General features: G+C 44.5%; 2 pseudogenes; both read left to right on the top strand.

Moving 5' to 3' along the window:
* The first annotated feature begins 2946 nt into the window (after nucleotides 1-2946).
* Nucleotides 2947-13888, top strand: LOC141056811 (uncharacterized; annotated as a pseudogene).
* A 63-nt stretch (nucleotides 13889-13951) lies between these two features.
* Nucleotides 13952-14565, top strand: part of LOC141056852 (uncharacterized) — a 76289-nt pseudogene continuing 75675 nt past the window's right edge.

Here is a 14565-nt window from a genome sequence, read left to right as displayed (position 1 = left end):
CAAATAAAAGGAAAAAAAAACAGACAATGTGATTTTCTGGATTTTTTTTTCTCAGTTTGTCTCCCATAGTTGAGGTCTAACTATGATGTAAATTACAGATGCCTCTCAACTTTTTAAGTGGTGGAACTTGCACTATTGCTGACTGACTAAATACTTTTTTTCCCCACTGTAGGTGCTACTGCGCAGGCACCGCCACCACTGGTGACGTTTTGCTGGCTGTAATCTTTTTCTAACCCTCACAATAGTCATCTATAGATTATCAAAAATAAGGAAGCGAGAGCGAAACGTGCGTCGGGGCCTTGGCGTGGCGCACAGGCATCTTTGAACATGGGTAAGAGGGTTTGGTTCAATCTCATGTGAGCATTGGCTTTCATATTTTGTTACTTTTTTTCTCTCCACAATACATGTGTCTATGGTAATATAATACGGAACGATACTCTATCACTTTGGCAATATGTGGTGTGCATACGTATTCCTATATTTGCCAGTGTTTATCTGCTGAATGTACATTTGCGGTTTGATTGTCTTTCTAAATGCCTCTTTTCATGTTCATGTGTGATTAAGGGAGCTTCGCACATGTAATACTCCTCTTAGGTTACTATCACATCGTGTTGCTCTCTGTCTTAATTACCTCATGCCTGTGTGGCCGCACCATGGTTGTGTTGCTGTCCGCCTGATTTTATTAGTTTTTGTACATAAGGTGTGGAGCATTTTATATGTATATTTATATGCCCTGTTTTGGTGGATTTAAATAAAGGCTTTGTCATACTTTTTTTGATAAGCAGGGATAAGATGGAATTTATGACTTTACTTATACACACACCTTCTTTTGACTCTATTCTAGCGATCTAAGCTCCCAAAGGTTCATTATTGCTTTTCATGATTAATGGAGAGTATCTCTAATCAAGAAATATGATTGTTATATCTACCTTTGATTCTAGCTATGTTTTCATCACTATTATAATGGGGGGCAGGTCAGTGAGGGGTCAGCGACCTGTCATAAGCCAATACAGATGAATATGTAATCAGAGCACCACATAAAGCCCCGCCCACAGCCCCACCCCCAGCCCCGCCCCAGAGCACGAGAATCTCATTAACTGAAAACTACAAATACAGATTATACAACAACCACAAGACGGATTTCATCACCAGGTATCATTGTAATCAGTATACCTGACAGTGTCTGTAGGTTACTGAGCACAAGCCTGCTGACAGGTTCCCTTTAAGACATCTCAGCTCTGCACTATTATACACAGTTCTCTATAAATGTGTAATATTTCTCCATGAAACTCATCTGATAGAAAATATTGGAGCTTACGATAGTTTAAATTGTGAGGTCACCGAGCCCCATACTCTAATTACCCCAGAGAGGTTTCACCACTAGCTGCTCATTTATTACTGATGGAGACTGTGGAGTTTGATCATTTCAGTAGATGTTATTGTCTATAGTCACAGTGTTTGATTACAGTAGTGTCCAAAATCCTCTGATTTAACCTCTTCCTGCAGCCAGTTTTGTGGTCCTAATCAGACCCCATTATTAATATCTGACGTGTGTCACTTTATGTGGTGATAAATTATTCTCAGAGGATAATAGGAAACAAATGGATCTTACAAATTATTTTCCAGCTTCGCACTATACCCTACATACGATTGTACACTACTGTCTGGGCACATGGCAGTGTTCAGAAGGGAAGGAGCGCCATTTAGCTATTTGAATGCAGATCTAGCTGGAATAGTTTGCAGACACAATGTATTGGGAGCACTGTTCATGGTCACCTGGCAGCTCAAAAGATGTCCACCATGACCATGCTTGGCTCTATCTTCTCTGCTTTCCATATCCCAAGGATTGCCTTGCTCATCGCCCTATAACACCATTACATGGATCTGGACTTACACTGGGACCCCTAGGCTTGGACCATGGTGTTACCTGCTATTCTGTGGTGTTAGATGGCAAGAGGAATAGTCAGGTAGCTGGGTCAGAACCAGAAGGACAGAATCAGAAGACACAAGAGTAGTCAGTAAACGGGCCACGGTCACAACAGGAAACAAATACACAAGCCGCAAGCTGAGCACAGAGGACTGAACCAGAGGAGACAGCGCTGTATCTGGCAGATTCCGGCCATGTGCTTTGCGCTTTAGTAGGGTGTGGTACTTTCCAATTGGCTGAAGTAGGGAGCAGATTACTCCAGCTGGACAGCAGGAACAGATCCCAGATGAGATTGGACACACCATATGCAGAATCCCTAATATAACTAAATGCCAGAAAACCAGAATAGTCGAAATCCTCATAAAGTGATTCCATTTTATAAATTAATTCACTGAGGGTTATAATCCTTAGGAGGAGTGAATATTTTGACTCCACCACCACTTTCAGGAAATTAACACGCAGTGGATGTTGGAGAGTGAAAATTACACATTTGCCATTTTCTTACCCAGCACATAGTGCCCAGATTGTGCTCCAGGAGACACACACCAAAAATTAAGTGGATTCTTCTCACTATAATATTGCTAAATACAGGGATCCTAAATGTTGTTTGCGCACACTGCAAGACTCCGAAGTGAGAGCGGATTTTGCTGGATCGGTTTATGGAAACCTTGTTGCTTTTCAACAGCCTTTGAGCCACTAATAGTGCGGGAACCTCTGTTTCTCCATTGACAGATGATGGCCCTGAGTGGGGACTTGTTTTTTGTGAGATAAGAATTGGTATTATTTTCGCCTACATAACATTGATTGGTTTCTTTTTATTCAATATTTGGGAGGCAGAATGAACAGACAGTTGAACACCGCACACTACTGGTTCATCCAACAAGGTTTTCTATTAGACTGTGAACTGTCATTGTCTTGGTAAATAAAGATTTTTACATAGCTTGCCATTTTTATCTACAGTTTAAGTAGAAACATTCAAAAATATAAAACTCAAGGATATTTTATTAAAATAATTGTTTTTTATCTTAGCAGAGGACTGTATCAGGAGATCAGAGGGACAGATGACATCTTTAACTTTTAAATCTGATGATCTTGAGATCCTACAAGATACAACTGAAGTGAATGCCATTACTCCAGATATATCATCATCCATTCACAGCAAAGATCTGTCATCTGATCCTATGAAACAGGTCCCATCTTCTGATTCATTACCGACTACTAAGGAAAATCAAAGTCACAAAAGAGGCAATAAAAAACAAACTGCTCCTAAAGCAAAGAAGTCATTTTCAAGTTCAGAATGTGGGAAATATTTTACACGGAAATCATATTTTGTTAACCACCAGAGAATTCACACAGGGGAGAAGCGTTTTTCATGTTCAGAATGTGGGAAATGTTTTAATCTTAACTCAAAATTGGTTAGGCACCAGAGGAGTCACACTGGGGAGAAGCCTTTTTCCTGTTCAGAATGTGAGAAATGTTTTAATCAGAAATCAGACCTTGTTATACACCAGAGAATTCACACAGGGGAGAAGCCTTTTTCTTGTTCAGAATGTGGGAAATGTTTTAATATTAACAAACATTTGATAAGGCACCGGAGAATTCACACAGGGGAGAAGCCTTTTTCCTGTTCAGAATGTGGGAAATGTTTTAAACAAAAATCATATTTTGTTACTCACCAGAGAACTCACACCGGGGAGAAGCCTTTTTCCTGTTCAGAATGTGGGAAATATTTTAAACAAAAATCCTGTTTTGTTACTCACCAGAGAATTCACACAGGGGAGAAGCCTTTTTCCTGTTCAGAATGTGGGAAATGTTTTAAACAAAAATCACATTTTGTTACTCACCAGAGAACTCACACAGGGGAGAAGCCTTTTTCCTGTTCAGAATGTGGGAAATGTTTCAGCAAAAAATCAAATTGTGTTATGCACCAGAGAACTCACACAGGGGAGAAACCTTTTTCTTGTTCAGAATGTGGGAAATGTTTTAATCTTAACTCAAATTTGGTTAGGCACGAGAGATCTCACACAGGGGAGAAGCCTTTTTCCTGTTCAGAATGTGGGAAATGTTTTAATCTTAACTCAAGTTTGGTTAGGCATCAGAGAACTCACACAGGGAAGAAACCTTTTTCCTGTTCTGAATGTGGGAAATGTTTTAACCTTAACTCAAATTTGGTTAGGCACCAGAGAACCCACACAGAGAAGAAGCCTTTTTCCTGTTCAGAATGTGGGAAATAGGGAAAGAGCATCTTGTTAGACATCAGAGCAGTCACACAGAGGAGAAGCCTTTTTCATTTTCTTAATGTGGGAAATATTTTACTTGGAAATCATCTGTTAATAAACATTAGAGACTTCACATAGGGGAGAAGCCTTTTTTTGCTCAGAATGTTGGAATCATTTTAACCAAAATTGGATCTTCTTAAAGGGGTTGTCTCTTGTCATTCCTCATGTTTGCTGACAAAAGGATAAAGCTGAAGTTTATTACTTCCAAATGTAAATCTATACCCATAATTCACCCTCTGAAGGTTAGTCAGAAGGTGACTAATAGAAAAAACATATACCCCACAGTTCAGTATATAGGGTGAGGTGACGTATACACACTCACTCTCCAAGCCTCTAATTTCTACGGGTTTCATCATCCTCACCAATGATGGCTCATCAGGAGACCATTTAATATTGACTTATATTCAAGCGAGACTAGACAAAAAAAACTAAAATCATGTATCATGTTATCCGAAACAGTCAGAAAACTAGCCACATATTGGCAGATCCCAGACCTCAGACTATATACTGTGTAAGTTTATAAGCCCCTCCAGTGTCAGGAATAGATAGTATGTGAAAATACAGTTTTATTCTTGTGATTTTTCTCCTATAGGGACCGACCTAGTTTGGTATTGTAACAGCTGTTAATTAGTAATGCAGACAAATTGGAAATTATCTCTGAAGGTTAAGTGTTCCCTGAGCAGTATATACTGTATTTTCACATACTATCTATGTGATAGATACCTGGCCGACCTCTTCGTGAGGTCTAAGGTCCATTACCATTCTATAGGCCTGCTCAAATTTTACCAAAAAAGAGAATGGATCATCGGAAATATTTGTTTGTAAATTCCCTAAAATATCAACTGTAGGCATGTCTTTGGGTCGCCCTCGCACACCCAGGGCAGCGGTGTACTCGGTACCGGGCCGGTGTCAGGTGGGAATGTGTCACAGCAGCGGTGACCCGGTCCGTGGCCCTGGGCGCCCAATATCAATGGCGGTGATGTAGTTAATGGTAGAATAGTTCGTGACGCCACCCGTGGTGTTTGGCAAGTAAGGTGTTGAGCCAACGCTGCATACAGATCCGCTGGGACTGATGGTGTGGTGCAGCAGAGATGGTATAGCTCCCCACAGGTGGAGCTGTAGTCCCAGGGCAGTGTAGGTGCAATGGATGAGGAGAGGCACAGAATGGTATAGATGTTGTTACTCAGGTGTAGCGGTGCTGGAATAACTGGAGGACACCAGAGTATGCGGTTCCAAAGCTTTACTCACTGTTTGTAGTTCACACAACTGCCTGCCTCCGTACTGTGTTCTCCAGGTCAGGGCTCCAGCCAACCTCCAGGCAGGATAGGATTCTCCCTTCCACACTCCGCCAATATGTACCTTCACTGAACGACTCCTCCAATGCGCTTTTAGGTGCGAAGCACTTCAGTACTTAGTTACCCTGGAATACCTCTCTCTAGGTGTTCCTAGTCTTTACTTGTATGACATACAGCTGTAGCCTGCTTCGGGGACTCCTCACTGCGGCCCGGCTCTCTGTTGTGTCCCAAGTCTATGATGTGAGCAAGGCGTTAGCGGCTCACTACTCCTCCGGTGTCTGTTGCCGGACATAAAGTTCCAATCCACCTCGGGGACCGGGCCCCGGCCTTTGCGCTCTCTGGACTGGAAGGGTTCTCTGTCTTTCTTCAACCAGCTTCCCACCGTCCTTCTATTCTCCTTCGTTCCGATCTGTTCTATCTCTCTTATGGAAGGTTAGGTTATCAATCTTATCAGTCTCTTTCTCTGGTCTTTCTCGTCCCAGCAGCCCAGATCACTGGGACCTGCTGCAGCACGTCCCTCAGACACCCATCTTCTCTCTTCTCCTCTAACCAACTGCTCACTAACCCTCACTCTTCCCACTCTTTTGTATCATCTCACTCCACCCGCCTCCCAGCACATCTCGTGTTACGAAGCAGGGTTCCACGAGGGGTGCTCTGCTAACCCCCAGCCTGAAGCTGTTAGGTGGCCCCACTGAACTATCCTGTGTGTGGAATGCAGGTGTGGAGTGTGGTCAGGAGCTCCCACATTACCTGGATGGTGAGGCACTACACCTTAGGAGAAGGTGCAGTACCTCTGTGGCGACTGAAGCCTCACGGGAGCCACATACCCCCCCAGGTAAGCACAGCATGTCCGCGGGCTGCAAGACAACAAAAGGTACAATACAGGAACACACAAAAAATTTTAAATGCTGTTTAACAATACTTATCTAATCTTCCTAATGTAGGAGGCACATTTCTTAAACGTTACAAACAGGCTAACTTCCTATCTTAGTATCAAAAATTTACTTAAGTGCAATTCTTAATTCAAAGTGCTATACTCAACACATTTTCTTTATTACATTTGCTATCAATTATTCTCTTTTTCTCTTTCTCTACTGGACGCAAGACACTGACCATCTACGCTTGGCCTGTCACCTGTCACTTTCAATTCTTCAGTCTTTATTCAATTCTCACAGTCTATCTCAAAACCTTTCTAACTCTATAAAAGACATTTACTTTTCATAACACACAACATTATCAAATACGTTATCATAAAACATTCAAAATTCTTGCAAAGTGCTGAACACTGCTCCCAGCCGGGATTTCTTGCAGTGTCCCTTGACGTAGACATCGTTTTTCGAAAAGTGTCCATTCAAAAACATCATCTTCGCAAAGAGTCTTTATATGTAAAACCAAGAGAGAGCACCCAAAGGGGTGCAAACTACAAGAAAGTTTTGGATCACACAGTGTTCATGATCTCCACAGTTCCATTTGTAGAAAAACACTGCCAATCAAAAGCAGGCAACAAAAGTGCTGCCGTAAAAACATGATAGCAAACAAGGCACAACTGGTGCAAAGAAAACCCTCCTGGGTAAAGAGATTTGGTAAATTATTTTAACGGCTACCAGATACCAAGTAGTCATTAGCAATCCGCAGGTACTCCTCTTCCCACGGTGTCAAGCCAGAGATCTTTGGTTTGGGTCGCCGAACTGGAGGTGATGCAATAGAAACCTTGTTCTTGGAAACAGGTACCTGAGCAGTCTGTGGGGTACCGGTGGATGGAGCATTGATTGGTCTTGATGGCAGGTACCTCTCAATGAACTCTGCAGGGATACATTGTACATTCAGGGCGTACCATCCCCTGAATCCCTCATGCAGGGTAAAGGTCACATATTCCCCAGGCTGCAGGTCTCCATCTGGATGCCCTCTCCTCAGATGAGGCTCCACATCCCGCCGGTTAAAGAACAGATCACCAATGCGCTTGGGGTCCGCGATGAATCCAAAACCCCTCAACTTATTCACATTCAGCACCTGCCCCCAAGCACCTGCCCCTAACCAGCTGCATCCTGGGAACCGTAATGCCCAGCACGGGTCCTCTCTTTTCTCTTCAGATCCGGGCCCATTACAGCCAATCTCCTCTGCTCCCTCTCCCGGTACTCATCTGCCAGCTTTTTAATGGTGGCTCGACCATAGGCCTCATTCTGCTCCGCCCGGGACCTGCTTTGGCCTACTGGGGCCTGCGGTGCCACTGTTGGGGGTTCCGGTATCTCCTCCCGGGGACTGGCTTCCCGGTCCCAGACCAGGTCTAACACAACCTGGCCGGCCGTTGCAACGGTGGGGCAACCCCGGGTCTTCTCAGGGGAAGGGACATCGGACATACCTGAGGTCTCCCGGCGGTGCGGCCTCGGCTCCGGTGCAGTTGATGAAGGAGCAGTTGCGGGTTCTGGATCCGCAGGGGTCTCTGGGGACCGGTGCAGCCGCGCCAGGTCCAGGCGGGAGCTCTGCTTCCACTCCCGGCTCCTCCGGTAACTTCTCCGGGCCGGTGGTGCTCAACTGCACGGTCAAAGTAGATGTGTAGGTCAGCGCCGCCCGGGGACAGTCCAGTGCGGTAGCCACGGGTACCGATGGAGAGGGTGGTACCGCTGGTGTAGGCCCCACCGGGGCGCGCTCTCAGCTTCTCCAGCGCTTCTCTTCGTAGCTGCAGACGGGTAGTCATTTCAGCGATTTCATCTTCTAATTGCTGGCGGTTCATTCAGGAGTTCGGGTTGGAGCCGTCAGCCATGGCACCAGGGGTTTGCACTTGCCAGCGCTCCACAGGCCTCCTTCCCTCACTCTCCAAAATGGCGTTCTGGTGTTCTTCTCCTTGCTCCGCCCTTCTGCTCGCCACTGGCTTCCTCTGCCCCTCCTTCCGGGGGCGGCGTCTTCTTCCAGCGCCTCCATACCAAGCCAGTATACGAACCCCTTGAGGGTGGGCCATGCATCTGTCACATAGTAATTCAGGCAGGGACGGCCCAATACTCTTCGCGGTCTTTTCTTAGGACCTCCCATCTCTTCACGCCCTTCTCCGCGCCAGCGGCCATTTCTAATGTCCATTTTACAGTCTATTAAATTTGGTCTTCTGCACATTTTCAAAAGTTGTAAATCCAAGGCACACAGAACCCGATGGCATCGGGTCTCGTCATCCTGTTCGTGACACCAAAATTGGGTCGCCCTCGCACACCCAGGGCAGCGGGGTACTCGGTACCGGGTCAGTGTCAGGCGGGAATGTGTCACAGCAGCGGTGACCCGGTCCGTGGCCCTGGGCGCCCAATATCAATGGCGGTGATGTAGTTAATGGTAGAATAGTTCGTGACGCCACCCATGGTGTTTGGCAAGTAAGGTGTTGAGCCAACGCTGCATGCAGATCCGCTGGGACTGATGGTGTGGTGCAGCAGAGATGGTATAGCTCTCCACAGGTGGAGCTGTAGTCCCAGGGCAGTGTAGGTGCAATGGATGAGGAGAGGCGCAGAATGGTATAGATGTTGTTACTCAGGTGTAGCGGTGCTGGAATAACTGGAGGACACCAGAGTATGCAGTTCCAAAGCTTTACTCACTGTTTGTAGTTCACACAACTGCCTGCCTCCATACTGTGTTCTCCAGGTCAGGGCTCCAGCCAACCTCCAGGCAGGATAGGATTCTCCCTTCCACACTCCGCCAATATGTACCTTCACTGAACGACTCCTCCAATGCGCCTTTAGGTGCGAAGCACTCCAGTACTTAGTTACCCTGGAATGCCTCTCTCTAGGTGTTCCTAGTCTTTACTTGTATGACATACAGCTGTAGCCTGCTTCGGGGACTCCTCACTGCATCCCAGCTCTCTATTCAGTTGCTGTTGTGTCCCAAGTCTATGATGGGAGCAAGGCGTTAGCGGCTCACTACTCCTCCTGTGTCTGTTGCCGGACATAAAGATCCAATCAACCTCGGGGACCGGGCCCCGGCCTTTGCGCTCTCTGGACTGGAAGGGTTCTCTGTCTTTCTTCAACCAGCTTCCCACTGTCCTTCTATTCTCCTTCGTTCCGATCTGTTCTATCTCTCTTATGGAAGGTTAGGTTATCAATCTTATCAGTCTCTTTCTCTGGTCTTTCTCGTGCCAGCAGCACAGATCACTGGGACCTGCTGCAGCACGTCCCTGAGATACCCATCTTCTCTCCTCTAACCAACTGTTCACTAACTCACTCCTCCCACTCTTTTGTATCATCTCACTCCACCCGCCTTCCAGTACATCTCGTGTTACGAAGCAGGGTTCCACAAGGGGTGCTCTGCTAACCCCCAGCCTGAAGCTGTTAGGTGGCCCCACTGAACTATCCTGTGTGTGGAATGCAGGTGTGGAGTGTGGTTGTGGAATGCAGGTGTGGAGTGTGGTCAGGAGCTCCCACCTTACCTGGATGATGGGGCACTACACCTTAGGAGAAGGTGCAGTACCTCTGTGGCGACTGAAGCCTCACGGGCGCCACATCTCCGGTTGTAAACAATACCAATTGTCTAAGTCTGTCTTCTTTTGTACTATGTGTCATTTCATGATCATCATTTAATCTGGGTGCAGTCGGTAATCTTTTTCCCATATGTGAAGGTAGCCATACTTTGAATATCTTATTTTTTTGTTCATCATTAAGATTGATTTTTTCTGTGTTTGATTCAAAAATGTCCGCATTATAAAAGGCGTCCATCTTATCGTTGTAATTTGGAATGTCTTTTACAATTTTCATTAACTGATCGTGTATTTTCAGATTAATGCGTGCTGCTCTGTCATGTAATTTTTTCCGTTGTATGTCATCTGCCTGTAAATCCTCTACTGTGACATCTGGATCTTGTGTGTTTGGTACAAATGATGAGGCAGCAGCACTGTCCTCCTGTTTACCTGTTGATCTTGTATTAGCAGAAACCTTTTTTATATCTTGTCGCAATTTGGACAATAACTCTGTCCGAGTATCAATCTGATCTTCCAATTGTTCAATATGTTCTGACAATATCAAACAATTTGAACAATCGAAGTAATCTCCGCCAGACTCCTGTGTGTCACCTGGTGTGTCAGTGTGATTAATTTCCTGTGTGACAGTATAAGTTTTATGTTTCAGTTTTCTTAAAGACTAAATTATTGTACACTCGGACCATGTGCATGACATTTTGAAGCTTTCTTTGTAACTTTTTACTGAGAAAAACCTCTTATCAATTTTAACATTTTCTGCTTCACATTGATTATACAAACTAGACCATAATTGTGCATCTGTATGACTATGAACATACTTAAACTCTATGTTACTTTTCTTAGAATAATTATGTATAAAATCCATTTTCTCACCTATGGAGCGTCTTTTCCTCTCCTGGGTTGATCCTTTGTCTCCTGGGTTGATCCTGGATGGTCCTTTGTCTTTACTGAAATCCTTAGACCTCCATCTGGATGGGACGCATGCAGCTCTTTATGGTTGGAGATCCTTACACGTAGTCTGTAGATTCAGTCTGATCTTTGTGACGTGAAATGGTGGAATTCCTGAGGAGGCTTTGTACAACAGGTGTGTTTTCGTGTACAAATAATGATGGAATGCCAGCATAAATTAGCACAAAAGGTCAACCTGGCCTGAGCTCGCCAAAATGAAGAAAAATATCTCTTTCTTGCTTTTCAAGTAAGAGCACGGTGAGGATAAAAAGGAAAAGCGATGTTGAATTGTGGATAAAATAAATCTTGTTTAATTGTTCATTCAACAAGTGATTACAAAAATGAGGAAAAGTGAGTACATGACGTAATAAATATTGAAGGAAAAAACAAGCATTCAACTGTTCTTACATATGGCCTTGAGTTGAGCAGCTGTGGTCCGTGTGTTCGAGAGTCTCCAGCTTATGGGAGATCTCCTGAACAAGAGTTAGGCTGGCTTTTATACTATTTTGACCCATAGACTTGCATTAGTGTCTGTCCTATAACCACATATGGTGATTTGCCGCTATATTCGTAGCCTTTTCCATATTAGAAGAACTTTAGTTATTTTAACACTTTGCATATAGTTATTACCTTAGCCTAAGAAACTTAAACCTATGGAGAACCATTCATTATAAATAGTCACATACTGACAGTTCTGACAAGTGACCTATAGGTTTGACAAGCAGGGAACAGATGTATCAGCCAAAATCCTCAGAATAGCTCTCTCATCCACTGACCAGAGTTTCTGCTAGCTAGTTAGACTCTGCATATGTGAATTAATCTGTATTTTTTATTATAGAAATACTGATATGTTACAACATAGCATTGATTGGTTTCTTTTAATTCAATATTTGGGAGGTAGAATGAACAAACAGTTGAACACCGCACACTACTGGTTCATCCAACAAGGTTTTCTATTAGACTGTGAACTGTCATTGTCTTGGTAAATAATTAGTTTTTTACATAGCTTGCCATTTTTATGGACAGTTTAAGTAGAAATGTTCAAAAATATAAAACTCAAAGATATTTTATTAAAAAATAATTGTTTTTATTATCTTAGCAGATGACTGTAACAGGAGATCACAGGGACAGCTGATATCTTCAATTTTTAAATCTGATGATCTTGAGATCCTACAAGATACAACTGAAGTGATTGCCATTACTCCAGATATATCATCCATTCACAGCAAAGATCTGTCATCTAATCCTATGAATCAGGTCCCATCTTCTGATTCATTACCGACTACTAAGTAAAATCAAAGTCACAAAAGAGGCAATAAAAAAACAAACTGCTCCTAAAGCAAAGAAGTCATTCTCATGTTCAGAATGTGGCAAGTATTTTACATGGAAATCACATTTTGTTTATCACCAAAGAACTCTCACAGGGGAGAAGCCTTTTTCATGTTCAGAATGTGGGAAATGCTTTTAAAAAAAATCAGATAGTGTTAGGCACCATAGAACTCACACAGGAGAGAAGCCTTTTTCATGTTTAGAATGTGGGAAATGTTTTACACAGAAATCAAATTTTGTTACCCACCAGAGAATTCACACAGGGGACAAGCCTTTTTCATGTTCAGAATGTGGGAAATATTTTAACAATAAATCAGTTTGTGTTAAGCACCAGAGAACTCACACATGGGAGAAACCTTTTTCCTGTTCAGAATGTGGGAAATGTTTTATCAATAAATCAGAATGTGTTAGTCACCAGAGAATCCACACAGGGGAGAAGCCTTTTTCCTGTTCAGAATGTGGAAAATGTTTTGCACATATGGGTCGCCCTCCCAGGGCTGTGGGGTACTCGGTACCGGGCCGGTATCAGGGGGACGTGTCACAGCAGCGGTGACCCAGACCGTGGACCTGGGCGCCCAAGCAATGGCGGAAGATGTTGTGAATGGTGGAATGTAGTTAGATGAATAGTTCGTGACGCCACCTGTGGTGTTCGGCAAGGGAGGTGTTAAGCCGATGCTGCAGACAGATCCTCTGAGACAGATGGTGTGGTGCAGCAGTGATGGTATAGTCCTCCACAGGCAGGGCTGTTGTCCCAGGGCAGTGTAGATGTGGAGACACTTAGATGGTGTAGTGTTTGGCGCAGGGGATGTAGCAGTGCCAGGCGGACGGACGCAGGAAGGAATGGAGGACACCAGGGCATGTAGTTCCAAAGCTTTACTCACAGTCTGTAGTGCCCGCTTCTGTGCTGTGTCCTCCGGGTCAGGGACTCAGTCAACCTCCAGGCAAGATGGAAAGCTCCCTTCCACACTCTGCCAACTTATGTGCCTTTTCTGAACGTCTCCTCTATAGCGCCTTTAAGTGTGAAGATCTCCTTGTACTGAGTTACACTGGAGTTCCTCCTGACAGATGTTCCCAAGAACTCTACTTGTACGGCAGACAGCTGTAGCCTGCTTTGGGGACTCTCTACTCCTGAGTCCCGGCTCTCTATCCGTGTTGCTGTTGTGCCCCCAAGTCTTAGATGGGAGTGCATTTACAGCCCACTACTCCACCGGTGTCTGCTGCAGAACCATTAGCATTCATACAACCTCGGGGACCGGGCCCCGGCCTTGCGCTTAGAACGTCTAGGCAGGGTCCTTCCTCTAACCCACGTCTTCTGTGTTCCCTTTTACTCCTACGTTCCGTACTTGTCTTTCCCTTCTATGGAAGCTCAGGCTTCGGTTCAATGTCCGGTTCAATGTCCTTCTTCTTTCCTTTCCTTTCCCGTGCCAGCTGGCTCAGGTCACTGAGGCAGCTGCAGCACTCCTTCCTCCATCCCTTCTTCCAGGGATCCCCACTCCTCTACGAGTGGCCTCTCAACCTCCTGTCAGACTGAACCCCGACTGAACCTCAATCCTGGAACTGTTCCGTTCTTTTATATCTAGTCTAAATTCCACCCACCTCCCAGCACATCTAGTGTTCCAAGCAGGGAACCACCAAAGGTGCTCTGCTACTCTCTAAGCAAAGAGCCGCAATGTGGTTATGCTGAACTACTCTATTGTGTGGGATGTGAGTGTGGAGCGTGGTCAGGAGCTCCCAACTTACCAGGATGGTGGGGCACCACAGCTTAGGAGAACGTGCAGTACCTCTGTGGCGACTGAGCCTCAGGGGCACCACACATAAATCACAGTTTGTTATCCACCAAAGAACCCACACAGGAGAGAAGCCTTTTTCATGTTCAGAATGTGGGAAATGTTTTAACAATAAATCAGTTTGTGTTAAGCACCAGAGAATCCACACAGGGGAGAAATCTTTTTCCTGCTCATAATGTGGGAAATGTTTTAACAATAAATCAGATTGTGTTAAGCACCAGAGAATCCACACAGGGGAGAAACCTTTTTCCTGTTCAGAATGTGGGAAATGTTTTAACAATAAATCAGATTGTGTTAAGCACCAGAGAAACCACACAGGAGAGAAGCCTTTTTCATGTTTAGAATGTGGGAAATGTTTTAGAAGGAAATCAAATTGTGTTCAACACCAGAGAACTCACACAGGGGAGAAGCCTTTTTCCTGTTAATGTGGGAAATATTTTAACCAGAAAGCGCTTCTTGATCTCCATCAGAGCTGTCACACACTTTTTCATTTTCTTAAAGTGGGACATTTTTTACTTGGAAATCAACTGTTAATAAACATCAGAGATGTCACATA

This window comes from Dendrobates tinctorius, unplaced genomic scaffold, assembly GCF_039654945.1.
Source record: "Dendrobates tinctorius isolate UK_male_01 unplaced genomic scaffold, ASM3965494v1 ptg000200l, whole genome shotgun sequence".
In the NCBI taxonomy this organism is placed as follows: Eukaryota; Metazoa; Chordata; class Amphibia; order Anura; family Dendrobatidae; genus Dendrobates; species Dendrobates tinctorius.
Note: the sequence above shows the minus strand (reverse complement) of the source record. Positions and strands in the feature narration are given on the sequence as shown.